We start from the raw sequence: 16,326 nt of genomic DNA, 5'->3' as shown, positions 1-16,326 counted from the left end.
CTAGCATCCAATCAGGCAATTCACCTTGAACATCCATCCAAGTTGCTCAATGCACTCCATAACAAGTTGTTGGTGTGCTAAAACTTTTCTACTCTTCATAATTCTTACAATTGACGCATCAATTGCATAACATCTATCTTTATCCACATCCTCAATCACCTTTTTTTCCTCATCCACTGGTGGGAGTGGAATCTGCAATCAGGTAGAAACCAATTCCCATGTGATCTCCACATGCATTAGTTTTTGTTAAAAATAGACAGGCAAAATAGTATACAATTTGTTATATCAGAGTTCATACCTTAATTCTCCTCATCTTATTAGTGAATTTTGAATTGACTTCGAGGACATCTATTTGTGCCACAATTTTTGTATTGGGCTCTTTATTGAGAATTTTATGTTTTGCACATGAAAGAGAATGTAGCAATCTGACAATGTCTTCATCGATCAAATTCAATTGAGTCTTAACTTCTAAGTAACTTAGCCTTTTGGATGCATTGAATAGCAACAATGTTGATGCCTACGTATCATAACCACAAAGTAAGTTACACAAGGAAAAATAAGTGAATTCTAGATATATTAAGGAAACTGACACTAATAAACGTGATGTATTCACTTTGCATATGTATGGTTTCTATAACACATCAATTTTAGTTTTCCTTTAAATAGATAGCATAAGTAGCAAATGAATCAAATTATCAATGTATGATCATTAACAATTAATGACATTAACCATTGCTTTAACTTATCCCACCCAACTAATTCTTGACCAGAAATTGGAAGAAGAAATTCACAATAATGATCAGTAGAAAATGACTTATAATGCCATTTTATATGAATCAAAGAATCCAACTGTCTTTCAGTAATCAACCAAAAAGACAATTACCTGGTAAATAGTAACAACAAGTTCCATAGGCTTAGGGTAAAAGTTCCCATTAATATTACAAGTACCCAGAGAATATATCCATGTAAGCTTTCTATGCTTTGTCTTTGTCTGATAGAACTGCTTGAACACCTCTATGCATCTTACCTGCATTAAGTAGCAAAGGTCAAAATGTTAAATTACTTTAGAAATTGGCAAATTTAAAAGGTATACTGAATAAAAAATGGGCATACCATTTCGGCTGGCAGGTTAAGATCAAATGATTTTTAACTCGGCCAAAACCCAGTTGTCAAAACTGTCACAATCAAGTCTATGCCAGGATGTGCTTGAGAATTTTCATTAACAAGCCCTAAAAATATAGCATTGTGAATGATATATTCCTTGCTTATTTAATTAAGGCATTTATTTAACAAACACTCTACTTACCTAAATAGCATAGTTATTTATGTAACTGGTTTATTTTCCCTTGCAAACACACATTCATATAAGTGCACAGACATTAAAGTGAGATATTTATGTAACTGGTTTATTTTCCCTTGCAAGCACTCACAAAGCAATCTATTTGGGTAAGTAAACTCACCAACATGTTTTTTGGGGGTTCCTTGTCAAGAAGCATGAGTAAATGGGAAAAACACACCCACTAATGCATAATGACAGTTAACAGCCAAAAAAGCATCAAAACCCATTCGTTTCAAATTTATCGTGTCATGTTTCAACTACTTCAACAATCAGACAACATTTGATGCATTTGCAAGGAATTGCAAAGGATATTTTGTAATATTGCACTAATTTGACAAACTTTTTGGGAGTATTTTAAATAGTATGAAACAATGGCCATAATCGTGTTCTTTTCTCTCTTTTTTTACATCTATTTTATGATTTTATCTCACTATCATCCTAAGGCTTTATTTACTTTTTTTCTTTTTTTAAGTTTCTAGGGTTCACATTTTATAACCTTAAAAAAAATGGGCTAATACTAGTGTTTAAAATTGAAATTGTGTTTGAGTTATAGCATTGGGAAAACAACAAAGCTGGTAGCAACCAAGGGGAACTTATGTGAAAGGACTAGTCACACAAAGATTGTTCTGAAATGATAGGGTTTACTTCTATTAATAAAAAAAACTCTAGGAGAAAAATCACATACAAAAACTTTGAATCTAATTAGACCACTCTTCGAGACTCATTATTAGCATGAGTGATGGTATTATGTGTTGGATCTCTTGATACAATTCAAAATGTGCACAATATCAACTACAATTTATCAAAAATTGTGATCACCTCAATGTGAAAATTCATTTAAGATATGGTGATTAAAAGTTAGGTTTTTTCTCAAAATCACTGCAACTCAAAGGACCAAAGCTTTGTTGATTAGTTTAACATAGATTGGTGAATAGAAAATTCATAATAACATTCTGATGAACAGATGTGAGAGGATGGTTATGTCACCAGAAGAGGGCTTGACCATTATTTTAAAGGACTAAAAATACTTAAGTCCAAGCTAGAGAAGAGGAATATGCAAAGCAGGGGCAAATGATAGAAATAGAAAAAGTAAAAGGAAAACTTTATTTGGGGATAAAACATGATTCATACATTGGCCCTACATCAGAGATTTTGGTGCTTGATCATGAGATTGAGAAACATGAAGACAAGAACAATGAGACCGCAAGGTTCTCAAGGTTAAGCACTCACCACTTGATGAATAAAGGAAGCACCTTGCGGTCTAGCAACCCAGGTGAAGTACCCAATTAAGAGGAGCCTACTAGAGAGTTGGTTAGCACATTCTGTTTCATTGTTGAGATATTTTAGAAACCCAGAACCCCAAATAGCAAAAGCAAACAAACAAATTCAAGACCGTTTAAGCTTTACCCAATAATAATATCCCAGGAGTCCAAGAACAACATTTGAATACAAGGGTGGTGACGAGAAGTGTGGGGCAACATCCCTTCAAACCATATAAATTCTTCTATAGTTCATGTTTTGAATGCCATAAAAACCTAGAATTAACATTAGAATCCATGGTTTGAATAATATAAAGTCTTAGAATCAATACAAAATCCATGGTTTGATTGTTATGAAAACTTAGGACCAGTACTAAATTTCATGCTTTGAATGCAATAAAGATACAGAGTAGTCATATAATGTTTTGTAACTCAACAGATTAAATGCATTGCAGTAATTACCAGTTGTGATGTAGCAAGATGTGCATGAACCTACAATGTTCATCATACCAATGGAAATCATCTCTTTATTTCCATCAATATTGTAGTTCTTGAACAGTGCAAAAGTTCTACCAACTACGATTCCTTCCTACACGGGACTCATTTAAATCAGCCAGAGGTAATAAGTGATGATGCCAATTATCAGTCCTGCCTTCACAAGAATCTTTAAATATTTGGCCTCGAAAATAAAGAATTCAGCGGTCAATGGGTTCAAACCACTTTTTAAGTGACCAACCTATTTCAAGGCACCCACAAAAACATTAGCAAAAAAAACATGAATTTTAGGAACAGAAAATCATGTTTAGAACAGCAATTAGACATAATATCAAACAAATTGTTCCATACCCATCGTGTTTCAAACACGCTAAATAACTAGTATCTTTTGGGTAGTGATACTGAACATGTACAGATGTTTAAGAGTTCCAAGTCCATGCTCTAATGACCCAAATAAGACTTGCATACCCACAATCTATTGAATCCACCAAAATTAATTCTCAACATTGATTAATACAACATTATTCATTATTATGGATATCAAATTTTCAAGCCCATAGCTGTTATTTATGGGAGATTTGTTTTAATTTTTTTAACATCAGTACTTCAGATGTAAGAAAGCTCAGGGAAATGAAAAAATATGGAGTGTGATCTAAAAACTCATCTTGATATGACATTATGTTTTGATTATTTATGATTTTTCTTTGATAATACTTAAGTTGCTATCAGTAATTTTAATTTTAAGATTTTTTAATCAAATTCATTTACCCATTTACCCATTTGACTTACTGTAAGAAAATATCCCCTATCTTAAAACTCATGAACGTGACATTATAATATAAATTATTTATTCTTTTTAATACTAATATTTTAAACTATACTTTATGATACATCATTATGATGTCATAACTATGAAGAAATCAGTTATTATAAAATGTTATAAAAAATGTTAATGATAAAAAGCTTCCCAATTTGAATAAAAAACAGATTGCATAGAGACAATTCAATCTCCCTAGTTCAGTCTCATAGATCATAATAATAAGTGATTTGATAAGTGATTTATTCTACCATACTTAGACATGAGTGAATTGAACACATTGTGCATATATGAATATAAGACAGTATAAAATAGTTGGTGCTAGAAACTCATACAATCTCAACCCCGTATTTATCAACATGTGTAGTGAACACCAGCACGCTACTAAGAATTACAGATGTCAAAGGAGAAACTGCTGATATCCAGAAGAGCTTAGGATTTTTCTTACTCCGTCAAATCAACCCACAAGAATGAAAAAATAGATCAACACTATATCAGACATCAGTCATTCCATGTTGTTTCTTCTTGTCATTATGAAGGCTAGGTATTATATGGATAGAAAAATGAAAGAGAATCACGAAGTTATGTTATAATACTAACAATTTGACGAGTGATGAGTAGAAAAGAGAGAAAGCATATTCCAAGCACTATGGTCTCCCACCTCCACTGCACATCGATACAATTACAAGAAGACAATAACAATAAGTTGGCAATATACTTTATTCAAGAACAAATTATTTACTCCATATGTATTCAAATCACGAGGTTGCTGATTCATTGCATATAAATATACCTTGTGAGTTTGTCCCCATACTGATCTCATGGCAGACGCTATGTTTGTCTCTATAGTAAAATGTTGAAGACCAAGAATGCCTTTTAGCTATTGGAGAGAAATTACAATGGTTGCTCCAGCCATGAAACCCACGATAGTTGCATGCAATAGAAAGTCTATAATGAATCCCAACCTATAGTAGAATCATAAATGATGTGACACATACTATTAGTGACCAAAACCAGCTGTTTGGCTCGACTGAAAAGATTCTAGTGTTGTCCATGAACTTTAAATAGTTATATAAATCAGTATGACTTTCTCATGCCATCCCAAATAAGTAGAATTACATAACTAAAAATAGAAATATGGGACTTGTTAAAACCATTGAATTACACGAGTTTACAGTGCAAGCCTCCCACTCAATTATGTACAGTCACATGTATCTTCTCTATAAAAGAAGAATCCTTTGAAGGATAGACATTGAGAGTCTTGCATAGTGACATTATTGCATTATTAGACATGTAAATCATCAACTTGAAAATGCCCATGCTTGCTTGAAAAATCCCAACAAAAAATGTTGCAGTCAGGGCCAAGTGCAAAGCCAGTTAAGGATTTTGTGTTGGGGAGACCTCCTTGGCAATCAATGATCCTATAAGAAGTGACACAACAACCACAATTCCAATTGCAAGATCCCTTGAGCTCCCCAACATTGCATATATCAGAGGTGGAACAAAGCTAGAATTTGCAGTTCATGAATACAACATTAGAAATTATATAATTAGAATCTTAATCATAGAATATTTTCACAATTCACACAAAAATTCATATGTAGATTATGTAGATTAAGATTGTGTTTATTTTAAAATTTTCAAATCACACTTCATGATTCATAATTAAGATGAAAGAGAGTTCTAATGAAATACATTATAAGATAGTTAGCTGCAGTGTTAGAACTAAATAAAAAGATAGGTGATAGGATAGGAGAGAATTAATCCATATGAGATACTATACAGGATGTAGCTTTTTAGTCACATAGTACATTGTTGGTAGTCATTTTTCACTATTCATTTTGATAAAGAGATTATTTTTAAATTTATTTTATATAATTTTTACATCTACATTTTGAATCACACTTCATAATCTATGATTATGAAAAAGACTATGGTTATGAAAAAGATTATGATTTCATAATCTATGATTATGAAAAAGACTATGATTATGAAAAAGATTATGATTATGAAAAAGAAGATAGTGATGAAATTATGAAAAGCTTAGGTGACCAAGTTTTGGAGAATCATTATACCACTCATTCTATTCTCCTCAAATTAAAATGAAAACTATTGAAGTACCCAAAGCATTCAAGCACATAAAGAAAGAAGAAAAGTTAGTACGGTGCATCTGTCATAAGTCATCTCTTCTACTATTGCACTGATTTGACAAACTTTTTGGGAGTATTCTTCTAAAATATCACACACTTGATTTTTTTCCACATCTTGTTCAAACCATATAATGAAATCTCATCTATGAAGTGTATTAAAAGCTAACAGAGCATCTTTGTTAGCTTATCTCCCTTGCGAGCTCAACTGAAAGAGAATTCCTAAAGAAACTTAGTCTGCAAATCTATTTTTTGCTGAAAGGAATTGAAGCGAAAACAAATCCTTATGCTTCTATAAGATAGTTTATAGCCTCTTCCAAATCACCTAAGAAACTCTAAGATTAGAACAAATGCAAAAGGAAATCTATGTGATACCCTTCCAGAAATAATATATGATAGCCACTCTATGGATTCTATCAACAAAGAGTTTATACCATTTGACATTGCCTCTATTGCTTTTCCCTTGGCTTCTTAGGTAGAATCTCATTGCTCTTCAATTACTTCAACAGAGGGATTTCCCATGTGTCAGTAACTACATATGTTAATTAAGGAGTTGATGTTAACAACATCAATCATGTAGAAGCTCCAAAAGCAATACTAACTCAGACTCAGAATGTACTATGACATACATATTTTAGTTTTCAATAGAAAATATTATCAATCCAAGCCTTACTTGCTATGGGGGGTCATTGTTTGGTTCAACAACTCCTTCATTGTCAAGTTCAATGTCTGATTCAATAATCTCATCATCACTGACATTTTCTTCTGGCACTTTTGGTGTAGCGCTTGAAGTACCAAATTGTTCATCGAGATCTATATCATCATCACTTTCATCCTCGAAAGTACTTTTTTAGAGCACATTTTATAGAAATTCAGTTAAAAAAATTGCAAACATTTTGGATTCTCATGAATTTTATAATTTAGATTAGTATAAAACTCCATAGAAACTGATAAAATTGATTCAACACATGCTTGCTTTGTTACAATTCCTAGTTGAAACTCCTTGGAATAACACTAGTAAGTTCAGGATGCCCTCATTTTCCTTTACTGTCTTCAACTATCCCTTTGAAAGGTCTAAGGGATATCACCAAGAAGTCGTGAGCCATGTGCTGAGTGCAGGTCGCAATGAGGATGCTAGACGATATTGCTAGACATGAAAGGAGTAGCAATGCCGGAGCAAAGAGGAAGGTGCTTAGATAGTGGGGATGGTGGTATCAAACCAAGAGGTGTAAATCTAGGTTTAGGGTTTTGCCATCCAACAAAGTGGCAAGATTTTTTGGGCAATGGCAAGGGCTGTCAAACTTCAACCTTGGATAGGGTTCCTTCCCAATGGCAGAATACAGGCACGCTGATTGCAAATGACTCAGATCTCCCTGACATTTCTTCTATTTTTCCAGAACACCAATAGTTCAGCCAGCACAGGACCATGATTTTACCTAGATTTTTTCTTCAACCCCAGTTGTTCAGCCAATCAAATCTGCCCAAGTTTCTCTTCTGTTCCAAAAATTCTCTTTTAGAAATATAAATTCTGGAGGGATGAAGATTGTTAGAGATAAATCAATTTTTAGTGGGAAGGCAATTGTTCAACCAGCCAAATCTTTCTTCCTTAACCTGCATTTTCATGATCAACGGTTGGGGTTGAAATCTCAAGCTCCAAGTAATGTAACTTCCAAGCTTTGGACAAAACCATCCACTTTTGAGAAAGTTAAGAGGTTTCAATCCAAAAGATATCATCCATCCACGACACAGAGAAAACTTAATCACTGGCTTATTAATACGCAGCCCATATTTGATATCTGTGAAGGAGCTCCTTTTGATTCTTCAAATCACTTGCAAGATAGTTTGAATCAAAACAAGATGGGTACAAACTCTAAGATGTTTCTGAATGTCAACACACGAGCCCCATTGATTGTAAAAAAGGTTTGGTGGAACAAAGTTTCGAGTAATGTTGATCAATTTCAGAGTAATGTTGATCAAGTTCCACGAAATCCTAAACATGATCTCAATCAATTGCATGTCAGTTTTCCTTGTCACATGTTACAACATTCAATTGATATGCTTCGTCAATCAGCTCTCATTGGTAAGTTTTCTTCTTCTTCCTTGTTGTTTTTGGATATTAAGAAATGGGCATTTGATTCTTGGTCTGGTCTCAAGGATATTTTCTATATTGATCCCGAATCCAAATGTTTTATTGCCATTTTTACCACCAAAATAGAGAGAGATGTTGTTCATAAGAAAAAAGGTTGGTTTTGTCATGGAGTTGGATTATATACTATGTTTTGGGTTCCAAATTTTAATCCTCGTGATATATCTATTCAATTTTTTACTCATTGGATTTCTTTTCCCCACTTGCCACTAGAATATCATGACTGAGAGATCATTGAAATTATAGCTAATAAGTTGGGTATTTTCTTAAAGCATGACCTTATTCCTTTTGAATGCCCACATTTGGAAGCTAGAGTTTGTCTGCTGATTGATATGCGCAAATCTTTTCCCTCTTCTATATCTCTCATATCTAAATGGGGAAATTAGTCACAATCAATTAAGATCCAAGATGCAAGTGTAGTCAATAAATTTCAAGATAATCTTGGTCATTTCAACAATATGTGCCAAACAGGGCATGTGGATGTCTTAGCAGTATGTTCAGATCATTTCTCTGATCCAAACAACTATTCTTGAAAAGTTTACAATCAGGATGTTCAATGTATGTCAGAATTTCTACCTAAGGATCATCAATTAATGGCAGGTGAACACAATTATTTGCACAATGGGCTAGGTATGCAAATCCCATTTGCATTCAACCATATGAATATGATTAACTTTCAACAAATGTTTTGGATCATGGTTTTCTTCTAGCAGGCTTTTTATAGATCTAAGTTATTTTTGTTGGATGCTTTGGCTGATGATTTGGGTTCTCCTATTGATGTGACCCCAAGGTTATCCATTTTGCTTGAATTTCATTATTTATTGGTTCCAAATTCATTGCAATCGATTACCTTCCAAAATAAGAGTTTCTCCTTATTAACATGGCCTATTTGGCACTTATCTATTCAACCTTCTCCTGTAATATTGAGCTTTATTTGTGATCAAATTATTACTAAAATTGCCAATTCAATCATTTTTGGTATTGCAAGAGAAGAAGGTATTCGTGATGAGGAATATATCTCGCCTGTGATTGATAAATTGGTTAGAGAATTTCAATTTTGGAATACAGTGGTTCTGGGTCAGATCCCTAATAGCAAAAGCAAGTTTGTCCAAGTATCTCAGTTTAATGGTGCTACAGGTGAATTAGTATCTCTAGAAGACTCTATGGGGCTAGAAATGATTATCTATCAGCAAATACAAAAATCTACTGATTTGATTTCTCAAGATCCCTATTATCAACATGAGCAAGTGCAACCCTTGCAGGATGATGCTACTATTATTGAAGGTCAAGACAATTTCAAGATTCAGCCCTTATCAATTTTACAGACTCCATCCAAAGTGATTTCCAATATAAAAACTCCTGATTCTAGAGGTAGGCCAAAGGGTTCTAAGACTAAGACTGAGATTGTTACTAGTATCCAAACAACATTGGATAGTAGTTTTATTGTTTCTAAAAGATCGATGTTCTGCTTGTCCACAATGAAAATCAACTCATGGAATGTTAGGGGTATCAATGCCTCTGACAAAAGGCATAGAATTAAACAATTGGTTGATTCTATGCAAGCAGATATTATTTTGCTTCAGGAAACCAAGTTATCTCAAGATAATTTTGACAAAATAGTAGCAAAATGGCAAAAATGGAAATCTTTTCATGCTCATGGAATAGGAGCTTCTGGGGGTCTTGCTACACTTTGGAATCCTCTCACAGTTAATGCACAACTCATCCAACAAGATAATAATTGGCAGATGTTGCATATATCTGCATTTGACGTATCATTTATTTTGATTAATATCTATGGACCTTCTTCATCTCAAGATAAAGCATGTTTCTGGGAAACTATCACTCATTCTATTCAGATTCAAGAACTACAACAAGTAGTTATAAGAGGTAATTTTAATGCTTTATTATCTCAGGTAGAGAAAAAAGGAGGTATCATTCCTCCTCAAAAAACTCTACAAGATTTTAATTGTTTTGTGGATAATAACAATCTCATGGATATTCACCCAAGGAATGGATCTTTTACGTGGACAAATAAAAGGGCTGGATTTGCACATATCGCTGCTCATCTTGATAGATTTCTTTTATCACTTAAATGGAAATTGAGTTGCTCAGATATTCTCTCATCACCAAGATCTAATCATTTCCCTATATATTTAACTCTCAATTACAAAGACAAAAGTAGTGAAAATCAATTCCATTCATCCTTCAAATTTGAAAATATGTGGCTTCGTCATCCAACTTTTTTGAAGAATGTTCAGCATTGGTGGAATGAGGCTCCTCATGTGGATGGATTGAAAATGCATCAATTTGCTATGAAGTTGAAATATGTTAAGTCTCAAATCAGAATTTGGAATCAGCATGTATTTAAAAATGTGTTTTCTCAAAAATCAGCAGTCAAACAAAAACTAGAAGATGTATATAATCATATCATTCAAAATGGTATGAATTAAGATACATATGTTTCTCAAAAGAATCTTCAGCAAGATTGGGATGAGTTATGTGCAAGAGAGGAAACTTATTGGAGACAAAAGTCTAGAGAGCTATGGCTTCAAGATGGAGATAGAAATACAAATTTTTTTCATGTTTCAATTAAACAAAAGAGAGTTAACAATTCAATGTTTCATATCAAAGATGCTATTTCAAGTGATCTTATTACTAATGAAAATCTTATTCAGAATGAAGGGGTGAAGTTTTTTAAGTATCTCCTTGCACCTAATAGCATGCCTTCTCTTTCTAACTCAAAAATGAATGAACTTCTTGATTCAATTCCAAATATGATTTCATCTCAAGATAATGACATGTTGATGGCACCTTTCACTATTCAAGAAAACTCACAAGGTCATTTTTTGTTTTCCTCCAAATAAAGCCCTAGGCCTGGATGGTTTCACTGCTATGTTTTATCAAAGTTGTTGGGATATCATTGGATGGGATTTATTGGCAACTGTTGAAGAATCAAGAAGGTGCAAAACCATGATTAAATATTTTAATACCACAAATATCTCAATTATTCCAAAGATCAAGGATACTCAAACATTTGTAGATTTTAGGCCAATTTTACTATGCAATATATCATAAAATATTTTAACTAAAGCCATATATCTTCGAATGCAACATATTATCCCTCACATTATTTCTCCTGAACAAGGTGGATTTGTTCCAGGAAGGGAAACTATGGAAGGGGCTATAGTGACGCATGAGGTTCTACATTCTATAAATTCAAATCATTACTCAAATTTTGTAATAAAACTTGATATGATGAAAGCTTATGACAGGGTTTGTTGGAAATTTTTGCTACAAGTGCTTTCCAAAATGGGTTTTTCAAAGAATTGGTGCAAATGGATTAAGGCATGTTTTTCGGGTGCTTGGTTTTCAATATTAATAAATGGTAAACCGGTGGGCTTCTTCTCTTCTACTCAAGGGATTAGGAAAGGAGACCCCCTATCCCCAGTTCTTTTCATCATTATGGCTGAAGCCTTTAGCAAGACCATTTTACATCAACATAAGCTCAGTAATTGGCATGATGCGCTTATTTTGGGTACAAATATTGCTATAACACATTCTCTATTTGTAGATGATACACTTTTATTTGGATTGTCAAATGTTCAGGAAGCTAGGCATATTCTTCATGTTCTCAATCTATATTCAGCAGTGTTAGGTCAAGCCATTAATGCTCAAAAATCAAAAATCTATTTTTCTTTTAACACAAACAAAGTGATTTCTGATAAAATTAAACAATTATTGGGTTTTTGAGAAGATTTATTACCTTCTATCTATTTGGGCATCCCTTTCTTTATGGGTTCAAATAAAACTTCATACTGGGACTCTGTCATTCAACGTATTTAGAGTAGAATCACTGCTTGGAAAGTTAGATGGTTGTCCTTGGCTGGGAAAGTCTTGCTGATTAAATCAGTATTAGCTGCAATTCCAAATTACTTTTTTGCTTTTCTTAAAGCTCCCCCCAAAATTCTAGTTCAAATTTAGAAAATGATTAAGGGCTTCTTATGGATAGGTAATATGGATGATTCTCGTAAGATCCCACTTATTTCGTTACAGGACATGTCACAGATTCCAGCAGTAGGAGGGGTAGGTATGCATGACCTTACAAAAAGAAATGAAGCATTTGGTGGGAAATTGGTTTGGCAAATGTACACTAAACCTCAATCCACTTGGTGCAAAATTATGCAACAAAAGTATCTGGATAATAATGATCCTTCTAGAATTCTCTCTATTTTGGATCCTCCTAAAGGTTCAGTTATATGGGATTTCATGACAGCTTCTCGTAATATTGTGGTTAATTATGTTTCTTGGGAAGTTAATGATGGTACTAAAGTTAACTTTTGGAGAGATTCTTGGAATGGTCAAATTCCACTTTCCAATAATTTGATTTCTCTAAATATTATTGAAGTGTAAGAAATACACTGGGGTACTCGACTTTATCAATATGTGGCATATGTTTGTGAACTTTCAGGGAAATTGTTTTGGAAGGATCCAGCGGTTTTACCACTTTCATCTTAGGAAATTAGACAATTCAAAAATATTTTGTCTTCCAGGCAAGTCTTCTTTTTTGGATCTCAAGATAGGATTTTATGGGCTCTAGCTAAGGATGGAAATTATTCAGTAAAAGAGGGTTATAAAATTTTGCAGCAAAATGTTTCACATAAAGTTACTTGTAGGGCATTTTCATTTTGTTGGAATCATATTGTACTTCCAAAGGCAGGTTGTTTCACTTGGCTTGCACTAAAACATAGGATTTTGACTAGTGACAGATTGGCTAGATTGCACATTGCCTCCTCTTTTAACTGTGTTTTTTGTGATGAGTGTGAAGAATTAGTGGATCATCTTTTTGTCTCATGCTCATTTGCTTATCAATGCTGGAGTTTTGTCTTGAATAAGTTGCACTATAGTACTCCTCTCCAAAATAATCTGTGGGATCTTTTTCAAGCTTGGCCAGTCCTTTATCCCAAATCATTATTTGCAAACCTTTGGAAATGTATCTCGGCATTGGTTGTTTGGGCTATTTGGTGGGAACGTAAAAAACACATTTTTAGAAAAGAGAGTCATTCCTTAGAAATTGTTTTGGAGGGAATTGAAAGATCTATCTCAGAGGTGACAAATTCAAGTTTGCAAAAGACAAAATTTAATCCTATTGTTACTTCTTGGGACTCTCAAATTATTCAAAGATGGAAACATTTATTCATTCCAAATGGCTGGAAAATTTTTAATTCATCAACTTCTTCATTATCCTGTAAGCAAACAAGATGGAGGCCACCAGATGAGGGATATTGGAAATTGAATTTTGATGGCGCATCAAGAGGTAATCCTGGCCCTTCTGGTTTTGGTGCCTGTATCATAAATTCAGATGGAGATGTTGTGCCAATTACAGTATCCCCTTTGCCTATTAATACAAATAACATGGCAGAGGCACAAGCTCTGTTAGCTGGTCTTATTTTAGCAAAACAAGGTAATTTTTGGTTGCTACATATTGAAGGGGACTCCTCTATCATTATTAATGCCTATATTCATAGGACTATCTTCTCCTGGAAGTTAAAATATATTCTTATACAAATTTGGAGGCTCCTAGATGAGTGCTTGGATGTTTTTATTTCACACACCTATAGGGAAGGAAACCATGTTGTAGATTTTCTTTCGAATTTGGGTTGTGATGGGTTGTTGATTTCATCACTTCACCCTTTATCCATAATTGAGAAACATGTTTCCCTCAAAAAATTAATTCAGGAAGATAAGTTTGTTGGATCGTGCTCATGTATACCAGTTTGAAGGAAGGTGATATTTAGTTCTAGATATACTGAAGGGTGGTACTTGATTCACCCTTTGTAATTATTTGTTCAAAATATCTAAAATTATGTATACATTAGGGATGATGCTGGGTTTTCTTCACTGATTCTTTCCTAGTTGACCTCGTTGAATCAGATTAATAAAATATTACAGTGGCTTGCCACTTTTGCCTAAAAAAAAAAAAAAGTTCTCAAGTGAGAATAAAGTTAAATATGGGAACCAATTTTTATTTAGAAAACTAACTAATATAGCACAAAATGTACACAAAAGAAAACTTCAAAAGCACAAATACCAACAAAGATGTTTGGGACTCAACTTTGGAGTACAAACATATGATATTAAGATATTTTATAAACTGTAATTCTAATATAAACCTGCCTGCTAAATCATAATATGCTTGTTTGCCTCAAAAACACACAACTGAATCCTAATAGTAAGATCACAATTTGACTTATTGTGTAAAATATCTCATACTTATCAAGCTTCAAATATCTTAATCTTTTTCTACTTTACTTCTTCTAGTAATGCTTGAGAATTCAATGGGACTTAAATGTTTCAATTTGAAACAAGTACAAATTTCCCGATATCTAAGTGTCCAAGTCATTTGCTATAGTCTACACTAATGCAATGTCTTTGTTCCTCATATATTTTGCCTAAGAAATTAATTAAACTAACTAATTAAATATCAAATTGTCTTGATATTACTGATATTCTTTCATTCCATCCATCCCATATGATGATTATCAGGAGAATTTTCCAATAAAATTTAAAGGTTTTCTTTCAATTTTCAATGTCTATCCTTCTATAAGGGACTTAGTAAATTTGGACAAGGTCCTTTCTAGGTTCAAGTATTTTCACAAAGAGGAACATGAGAAAAGTTCGGTCATTGAGGGGGGGTTCCAGATACTTCTATGCTATGAAAATAGTATTAACTATTTAAATTATTACAAGCTCAACACAATAACCACAAGTACACTTAGCTAGTTTGCTAAAGTCTTGATTCCCAATTAATGGGTTGCATTAAATGCAAGCATGCTGCAATTGATCTTAATATTATTGTTAGTAGTAATTTGTTGTATTGAAATCATAGATTGGTGAAGCCAATGGCAGGAGCTGTTTATTAATGAATTTTTAATTGAAATCATGTATCACTGAAACCCATGGTAAAAGCATTCAAGTTACTAGATGAAACTTATTCTGTGAGCCCGTATATTTGAGTTGCGGATTTTTGCCACACAATCTTTCTCCACATCATATATTGACCATATTAGCTTCATGCAAAATTTATACAACTGTGGTACTCAATAAATAACATTCATTCCTTCGCATTTTCTTCATCTTCCACTTCATTCACATTGACTGTGAAAGTGTACTTTGATCACACCCAAGCTATCAATCACACATGAAATATAGTGTATATGTCTTCTCTCCAAGATTTGAAGGTGTAGTAAACCCAAGCTTGACTTTAGTCTTCCTTTGGAGCAATACCCTCTTAATGGCCAGTAGTTAATTGCTTTTTAAATCCCCAATTACTAGCCACCATACTTCTTCCTTTGCTTTGGGATACCTTGGTGCATCAACTGGACCCAACTCATGTCTACCTTCAAGATCTCTTTCTAGAGTGACATGCACTATTACATTCTCTCCAGCCCTCACATCATCACTGTCAACTATGTCATATGCCAGATCAATGTTTGGAAAGTGATTACAAAAATGAGCAATGTCTAATAGTTGTGAATCTGTCATTTGTAACAATTCACGCCTTTCATCATCTTCCATCTCAACTAAATAAAAAATAGTTTCAATGTTTTTCCTTGGATTTTCATGGCACTTCTTAGCAAGTTCCTTGGTGAAATGTGGAAGCTGTAACAGGACAAAATCACAGTCCCAAAGACCTTGTGTATCCATTTGGCTCAATTTCATTGCTACAAGAGATGGATTGAACCAATCATTACCAAAAATAACATCCACCATAGCTTGAAGAAGTCAGTTAGTAGAAAGAAGCTCGTTGATCTAGTGTTAGGTTGCCAGCTATGACATGCCTTGAAAAGTGAGCTCACAACAATGTATTTGCCTTTACATGTGGATCGATATATTTTGGTTTGTCAATAGTAAACTTTTGATGATTTATCAATTTTCTTTTTGTTTCTTCTTCACCTGGCCGTATGGGAAGCTATGAATACTCTAAGGCAGGAGCAAGAATTTCAAGAAGCTCTTTTAGCTTTGTCTTTGTAGACAAGGATGAGCTGAAGAGTTCAATGGTGGTATAGCTAATATAGTAGTAAGATCCTATCATCCCTAGGTTCAAAGGAGAAAGATACATATCA

At 33.5% G+C, this 16,326-nt stretch overlaps 1 pseudogene; it reads right to left on the bottom strand.

Moving 5' to 3' along the window:
* LOC149572209 (cullin-1-like) lies at positions 1 to 15,973 on the bottom strand (annotated as a pseudogene).
* Between the last annotated feature and the right edge of the window lie 353 nt (positions 15,974 to 16,326).

Source organism: Cupressus sempervirens, chromosome 2 (genome assembly GCF_028749045.1).
Source record: "Cupressus sempervirens isolate cs-2001-9-10 chromosome 2, ASM2874904v1, whole genome shotgun sequence".
Lineage (NCBI taxonomy): Eukaryota > Viridiplantae > Streptophyta > Pinopsida > Cupressales > Cupressaceae > Cupressus > Cupressus sempervirens.
Note: the sequence above shows the minus strand (reverse complement) of the source record. Positions and strands in the feature narration are given on the sequence as shown.